The sequence below is a fragment of the Anabrus simplex genome, chromosome 3 (genome assembly GCF_040414725.1).
Source record: "Anabrus simplex isolate iqAnaSimp1 chromosome 3, ASM4041472v1, whole genome shotgun sequence".
Lineage (NCBI taxonomy): Eukaryota > Metazoa > Arthropoda > Insecta > Orthoptera > Tettigoniidae > Anabrus > Anabrus simplex.
The window spans coordinates 435,781,811-435,790,901 of NC_090267.1; positions in this window are offsets into that span (position 1 = coordinate 435,781,811).

Sequence of the window (9,091 nt, forward strand, 5' to 3'; positions counted from 1 at the left end):
AGAGAAAAGTTTTGGCTTGCTCCGCATTATTAAAAATTATTTGTAGACGATTACGACCTTTACGGGAGATAGAATGGACAGAAATATCACGTTCGTAGAAATGTCTCCCAAGCGCCATAGGATGTAGTTGCCCTTAATTTTTGTTTTCCAAAAATTCAACGTATACAATATAAGGTCCACGGTGGGAATGAGAATACTGTTCACGTTCCACAGGCGGCGGTACATTGTCACCATTAGAATTAGAACTTTGTGATAACTGTGAGTCTGTCAAGTTTGATTGAGCTGCCGGGTTTCAAGAAGATTCGTCTTCCATTCGAACTTCTTCCTCCTGCGCGACAACTAACTTATCTTCTAACAAAAGGCTGTCACCTCCACTGCAGGCAGCCATCAATAACACACGGCACTAGCACTAAAACAAGAAAAAAGAATCCTCACAACCAAGTACTGAAAACGCGAAGAACACAACTAAGCGTACCGCACTGTGTAAGTACTAGGAAGCGACTGGAAGCACAAAGTTCTTAAAAATATACCAGTAAATAAACTTCAAATTATTTGCCGAAATTCAAACAACACCTCTCTAAAGCAAATTCAAAGAAACGTGGAAGTCTTGGCCGTACTATCCACGGCCTACCCCACTAATAGTATTCAAGGATCGTCGTGCTGTAATTAACCGCCCTCTCTCGACGGTTTCGTGAGCGCGTCCCGCTGTTTCATGGTGGTGTTATGCATGTATTTCTGCAGTACAGGTCTCCATGTATTTGATAACTTGAGCCGTCTTCCCTGTTGATGTTATTTGGGCGCAGTTCTATCTCTATGGCTTCTCTTACCAGTCGAGCATAGAAGTCTGTTACAGGCACGATGACCTTCGCCTGGCCAAATAGGATTTCATGGTCTGTACTGTAGAAATGTTCTGCTATGGCAGACTGGCTTATGGTATTCTCCGTGGAGGATGAAAGAGCGACATGTTTACTGATCTAATGTGTTATTTCACCCTTGTCAGCACCAGGATGAGAGAGCGACATTCTTTACAGATCGAATGTGTTCTTTCACCCTTGTCAGCACCAGGGTGAAAACACACATTAGATTGGTAAAGAATGTCGCTCTTTCATCCTCCACGGAGAATGCCATAAGCCAGTCTGCCATAGAGAACATTTCTACAGTACAGACCATGAAATCCTCTTTGACCAGGCGAAGGACATCGCGCCTCAAAAGACTTCTAAGCTCGATTGGTAAGAGAAGCCATAGAGATAGAGCTGCGCCCAAATAACATCAACATGGAAGATTGCTCAAGTTATCAAATACATGGCGACCTGTACCAACACCTCCTATAGAGAAGGCCTCGCAATAAGGTTCGTGACGTCACTGCGCTAAGGCCGATAACGGGCCATGGGCGTATGTCATGCTATTCACAACTTAAACACTTAGACCGCTTTATTTCAGTTCGAATCTACAGTTCAATCTTTATTTTTACCGAGCAGTTACCGTATCAAAACATGTAAGACGTATTACTGATCATTTCTAACGTAAGGATTATTCGGCAAAAACAACCAATGTTTAAATAACGAAATTTTACGCAAATAGGTACCCGGCTATCACTATACTTCGTTTGGTAGTTTCCAAAATATTCATACTCTCTTCAAGAGAAAAGTGAAATAATTAGTAACCCACAGATTTTACAGTAGGTACTGATGAATTCATAGGCTAAGATATTTTATAAAGCAATTTTTAAACAAGAACAGCAGCATCCTAAAACACACCAACTATAGGAATGGTATGCACACTCAATGACTCCACATATTTGCCTTAATAACAAAATACAGTACATGACACACAAGCTTACCACTAAAACATGAACAATTTAAAACACACCAACTAAAAACTGGCATGCACACTCAATAATACTACAATTACCTTATCAATGAATGAAGTCCAGTAGGGGCCTACATGGCATAGACAACAATGTAGAAGTTTAAAATACCAATGACAGACAGTTGCGTAGAGCATTTACAGAAACATCATATAATTTAATTTACAAACTAATTGTCTGCTTTTAAGTTTAGTCATAGTTATTACATTAAAAGCAGTCTGTACTCTATTTACAAAATGATTGTCATAAACAGCACTAAACACTATAATTCACTGCATTAGTTTTCTTCTTTTATGCTGGGCGAGAGTTTTTGGATGTAGCATCATCATTGAAGTCCTTTACAATACTTTTGATCAATATATTGCTAGCTGTATGAACAATGTTCGGTTGAATGAGATCTATCGTTTGACTGGGGCACTTGTGGCCCATAAAAATGTCAGAGGACAAACATTTCATAATTACTTGTAACAACACATTCAAGTGACTGTGTTTTGAAATCTATATGCAATAGTTTATTAATAATTATGAAACAGTATGATGTGCACAGTACCACATCACTGTGTGGATGACACAAGCCTCCGCTGTCATTTGCATTTATTAAGCTTGAAGGGGCAGCAGCACTATCACCTGTTTCATTGCAGATAAAAACTTCACAGTAATCACAGCTGTATCTCTTCATTCGCATTTTATAGTCTGTTAAAAAAATAGCAGTAATCAATATCCAGTATTATGCACAGGCTATTGCAGTCTCGAAATGCATCCAGCAATTTGGAAACACAAATGAAATGACATAAATATTTTCCTGTGGTTTCTCATTTCAACTTCAGACATATATTAAGACGAAATTTTTCATAGTAATAAATTAAATATTATTATTATTATTATTATTATTATTATTATTATTATTATTATTATTATTATTATTATTATTATTATTACAAGGTTATTGGCTTTACGTCTAACTGACTACTTTTGTGGCTTTTGGAGACGCCGAGGTGCAGAAATTTAGTCCTGCAGGAGTTCTTTTACGTGCCGGTAAATGTACCGACAGGAAGCTGACGTATTTGAGCACCTTAAAATACCATCGGACTGAGCCAGGATCGAATCTGCCAAGTTGGGATCAGAAGGCCATCGCCTCAACCATCTGAGCCACTCAGCCCGGTTCCACATCAGAACTGCAATACGATCTTTTGGGTGTTACCTGATCTCGAGACAGGAAAAACAAATTGATCACTTGGTAATAGGTAAAAGATGGAGACATTCACTCCATGATGTGAGGAATAAATGTGGAGCAGATGCAGGGAGCGACCATCACCTTATGATTATTGATGATAGATTTCATGTGGCAGCACCAGTAAAACAAGCAGCGCTATGAATCAAACGTTTCGACTCAGGGACATTTGGGAAACTTGAAGTGTAAAATGAATTTAAGATACCATTGCAGAACAGTTTTGTAGCCCTCGATGAAAAGCAGATGAAGAGTTAAATACTAAATGGAACACAGTCAAGGAGCTCTTTCTTGACATCTCTGAAGAGAACCAGGAAGGAATGAACGCATATCCGACAAAACTTGGGAATCAATCGAAAAGCAAAGAGAGAGCAAGGTACTCGTCAACTCCAGTAGAACAAGAAACCAGAAACCAGCAGCAATGACAAAAGACAGAGGCCAACAAGAAGATTAAGAAGAAAGTGAACTCAAGCACAAGAAGAAGCAATAGTCGATAACAGCACAGGGGTATATGCCTTTACGAGAAAGTTTTCTAGGAGGAACTTTTCAGGGGAGAAACTAGTCAGAGCTGTAAACAGAGCAGCCTTGACATCTGAGACACAACAATTGGAAAGTTTAAAACGCTCTTCATGGAAGTACTCAATAATTTCTGTGATGAAACAAGAACTTAAGAACTTAAGGTATCTCGGTAGAACTACCAGCACGACAAGAGATTGCACAAGCAATGAAAGCATCCGGTGTAGATAACATTATCCCAGAAGTCCTAAAGGTAGATCCAGATTTAACGACAGAAATCACTTGTGAAGCCCAGCATAAAGCTTTAATTGGAAAGTTTCAGCATAATGCCGCTGGAGCGCTGGCCTCCTACTCACTGACCTCAAATTGCCGCATTTCCAGTTTTATTTATATGATTTTGCTGTCGTAAATGTTGGCAATGTGTTCGCAATAAGGTGCTTGTTGGATTGATATTGAGATCTGATACTTATGCGCTAGAGAGCTTTTTTTTTGTCTAGTGTGGTGATTATATTTTTTAAACTGTGTTTACCAATCCTGGAATTTGTGACATTTTTGTGCACCTTTTCGTACTTCGAGCAGAAATTTTATGGAAACAAGAACAAAGTGATTTCTCGTCCTGATAAGGATTTTAATTTATGCGCTAATTAGTTTTTTAATGGTGTGGAGATTTGCTTTCTTTAACTGTGTTAGGAAATATTCCAAATATATATATATATATATTGCTGCGTGCCTTTTTTTGTATTCCGAACAGGAAAACAAGAGCAAAGGGACACTATCATTTCACGAATTCTCTGTAGGCCAGAACAAAACTACGGAGTGGTTAAAAGCAGGTAGCACTCTCATCTTAGCTTTCCGTTTCTATTTCGGGTATTTAGCTTCGTTCTTTCTTTCTTTCTTTCTTTCTTTCTTTCTTTCTTTCTTTCTTACTCTGTTCACTGCTCCAGGTTTAGCTTTTCTCTCGGACTCAGTGAGACATCCCACCTCTACCACGTCAAGGGCAGTGTCTTGGAGCGTGAGGCTTCGGGTCGGGGATACAACTGGGAAGGATGACCAGTACCTCGCCCAGGCGGCCGCAAATTCCATGCTGAACAGGGGCCTTGTGGTGGGGATGGGAAGATTGGAAGGCATAGACAAGGAAGAGGGAAGGAAGCAGCCGTGGCCTTTAGTTACCATCCCGGCATTTGTTTGGAGAAGAAGTGGGAAACTATGGAAAAAGACTTCGAGGATGTCTGAGTTGGGAATCGATAAGCTCCTCTACACAGTTGATCTCCCAAGGCCGAGTGGACTCCGTTCCAGCCTTCGTACCACTTTTGAAATTTCGTGGCAGGGCCATTAATCGAACACGGGCCTCCGGGAGTGGCAGCTAATCACGCTAATCAGGCATTTTTACCCATGAATTTTCTTTCATAGAATAATCCTTTGGGCGGTGTCGTATTTGCCATATGACAGCAACACAACACATTTTTATCCAAGATAATCTGAACTTTAACATTTAAACATTGACAAGTAAGAATCACTACTGCTATGATGGTAAGGCCAACGTATGAAATGTTGTTACCTGACCAATGCGGCCGATGACCCAGATGTTAGGCACCTTTGGACAACAAGCATCATCATCAACGAGCATAGAACATTTTACCATTTATTTACTCAAAATACTTTCCTCTCACTGAATTTTATTTAAATTCTACATCTTTTTTCGCTATTTGTTTTACGTCGCACTGACACAGATAGGTCTTATGACGCCGATGGAATAGGAAAAGGCTAGCAGTGGGAAGGAACCAGCCGTGGCCTTAATTAAGGTACAGCTTGATGTGAAAATAGGAAACCACGGAAAACCATATCCAGGGCTGCCGACAGTGGGGTTCGAACCCACTATCTCCAGGATGCAAGCTCGCAGCTCACAGCTGCACGCCGCGTGGCCAACTTGTTCCACCCTACTGCATTTCAAGTAAAAATTATTGTCTGAATTTAGGATGACCAACTTACCCGCTATTTAGTATTCTAGTGAAAGGTATGAATGAAATGTAATCTGAAACTATATAGGCTATATTTGAATTAAAGTTTAAACATGTTTGAGTCAAAATATTTATGTTATGCATACAACGAATATGGAAAAAGGAAGACATTTGTGTATTGTCCAGCCCCATTCCTGAGAGCAGCGCTTGAAGAATTTTAAAACTCTAATTGAACAATGACTCTTAATCTCAATATTAACATCAGAAGACAAAAGTATTGTGGTAAGTTCCGCTATGTATCTAAATGCCATGATAATAAAAACGATTACTATTATTCCTCACAATTAAGGAACGTCAGTTGGACTACTCCATCCTCCGCGACGTTATTTTGGCACATATCAATGAAATTAGCCTTTAGGATTAATCATTTTAACAGTCATCGTAACATACTATTTTATTCCATAAATTAAGATACATCGGCAATCAGAGTCAATATCAGAACGTCAGCTGGACTAAGTCATCTCCCCGCAATTCCATTTAACGACAACATTTTGGCAAATATCAACGAAAGTAACCTTTAGGATTAATCATTTTAACAGTATTAACCTATATAACATTCTCCAAAACTCTAAATTACGATAAATCGGCAATGAAAGTCAATATATTTTCCATAAAGAAGTATGCATTTCTACCGCAAATAGGTCGGCCGCCAGCGCCACGTGTCGAGCTGTGTAAATACTCCGATTACAGTGCGTGGACCCGATTGTCAAGGCCGGTAAGGAGCTAGCTAGAGCGACGCATCAAGTCCGCCGTGACTTTTCATTGATTTTGAAAAGGCCTTTGGATTCTGTCAAACGGAGGAAAATGTGGAGGGCAATGGAAAAGTTCGGAATCCCACAGTAGATTGTCCACCGTACACAGACAATATATAATGGATATTCTTGTCAAGTAGAACATAAAGGGAAGCTGTCTGAACCAATTGCTGTAAAATTTGGTGAATGATAAGGATGTTTACCGTCGGCAATCTTGTTTACCTTGACACTGGATTGCATTTTTGGAGAGGCAACGCCGCCGCCACTACCACTAGCTTCCGGCTCGAAGAATATTCCTCCATTTCGGGCACTAGACGACCAATCATCCACCTTCGTTTTCTACAGCCGACCCCCTCTAGAACTCTCCAATCCTTCGCCAGAACTTCAGCCACCACAACCCAAATTCTCCACGCTTATCCACTACAATCTGTACCGCGAAGACGTCGCCGATATTCGGAATACATTAAAAGGTATCATCATCCACATCAACAGAGACACTGCAGCTAATCAACTGTTGCTCACGTCCGCAGATATTACATGCACGTGTGCCCCGGGTGGTGCTAAGCGAGCAACAACGATCAAGATGAGACCGAACTGTCATAAACGACCTCTCGGACAGGATAACCTACATTCGTCGAACAGTCCTTCTAAGGAGTGTGAATTTCAAACACGGAAGATTGGCCCACAGATCAACATCTGCCAGTTTAACATCGAAAGCATTAGTAGAGCCAAGAGTGAGGATTTATCAAGTATTTTACAAAAGCACTCAGTTGACATTGTCGCACTACAGGAAACTCACACAGAAAACCCTGAAGAGTAACTGGCAAGTGGAAAGATACCAGGATTTACAATTATAGCAGCTCACAATCATGCTAAATATGGAATTGCTACTTTCATTAGAAATAACATTTTCAACTACAGTACCTTACCAGCAAGCGATCATCCAACCTATTGCTCCACCTCAGTATAAATAGAACACATCATGGTAACGAATATTTACGAGCCACCCAATGAAACATGGCCTGATCCCATTTCCATAATAGCCTCTCAAAACAACATCATCTTCGGAGATTTCAAGAGCCACCACACATCTTGGGGTTATAAGCAAGACGATGAAAATGGAACTAAGGTCTCAGAATGGGCTGACGTAAGCAAACTTGCTCTGATATATGAGCCCAAAGACAAGGGAACGTTTCACTCTGGCCTTTGGAAACGTGAATACACACCAGACCTTTGCTTTGTCTAGCACAGTTTTATGTCACCACCTTGCAGTGTTAGGAGACAAGTGCTCAATTACTTCCCACACAGCCAGCAAAGACACATAATCTACCAAATAGGAATTCAGATCCCAGTTATACAATCTACTCCCAGACCTCGCTGGAAATTTCAGAAAGCAGATTGGGATGCTTATGCCAAGTCTACTGATGCCAACATCAGATGGATTAAACCTGTCCCAGAGAACTGCATGAGTTTTGTTGGCTTAATAAAATCAGCAGGGAACACATGAGGATTGACTATATACCGGGATGGAATGAAGAGTCCGGCAGACTGACTAAGGAATTTGAAGAAAAGAGCAGCCACGAGAAAGCAACAGATTTTGCTACTGTCACTTGATCTTGCTAAGAAAGAGGGAAGGGTTATTCTGCCCGAAGGCAGGTCCGAACCTCCGCAGAGGTGTTCCTGAGCCAGAGTTTACGTGCGGTAGGGTGGCCGGTTCCTTTCCGCTCCTCCATTCCCTTACCCCCACCAACAGCGCGTGGCAACCCATCCAACTCCTGAGCACGCCCAATGTTGCTTAACTTCGGAGATCTCACGGGATCTGGTGTTTCAACACGGCTACGACCGTTGGCCTAAGAAAGAGAAGTGGGTAAACACTATAACAGACATCAATTTCAGCCATTCTAGGAGAAAAGAATGGTCACTTCTTCTTAAATTAGTTTCCACATCCATACCACCAAAGCAGCATTCCCCAATCAAGGTAGAAACAATAGCAAATTACCTCGTTTCTACCTCTAAAACAACAAGGAATAAACTGACCACGAAAGTGGTTAAAAGATAGCTTAAAAAGGCAAAACGAGATACCCAACCGCACGCCACCTATTCACAACCTTTCACATCACAAGAGGTCGACGAGGGATTAAAATCACTCCGAAATGGCAAGGCTGCAGGACAAGATGGAATCTCCCCAGAATTACTAAAAGGCTGTGGTCCAGCTACAAGAAGATGGTCGCTACATTCTTCATCTCCATACTTCAGTCAGGAAGACTTCCCCAATCTTCAAGAAGTCAGAAATCATTGCCCTTCTGAAACCACGAAAGGATCCAACTCTCCCACATACCTATCGACCTATAGCTCTATTCTGTGTCACCTACAAGTTATTAAAAAGACTGATACTGAACCGAATAACACCGGCCACTGAAGCATTCCTTCCAGTTGAGCAAGCAGGATTCCGACCCAGGAGTGACTGTAGTGACTTTACTGTCCTTGACCACATATCTGGAGGTTTGTTTTGAGAAGAAATTGAAAAGCGACTCTGTCTTCTTAGATCTTACAGCTGCATATGACACAGGTTGGAGGGAAGGTCTTATGCTTAAACTGATTAAAGCTGTTCCTTGCATAAAAATTACAACACTAATTGACAGAATGTTAAGCAACTAATTATTTCAAGTGCACTCAGAACAAAACAGAAGCAAACTCCACAAAGTCAACA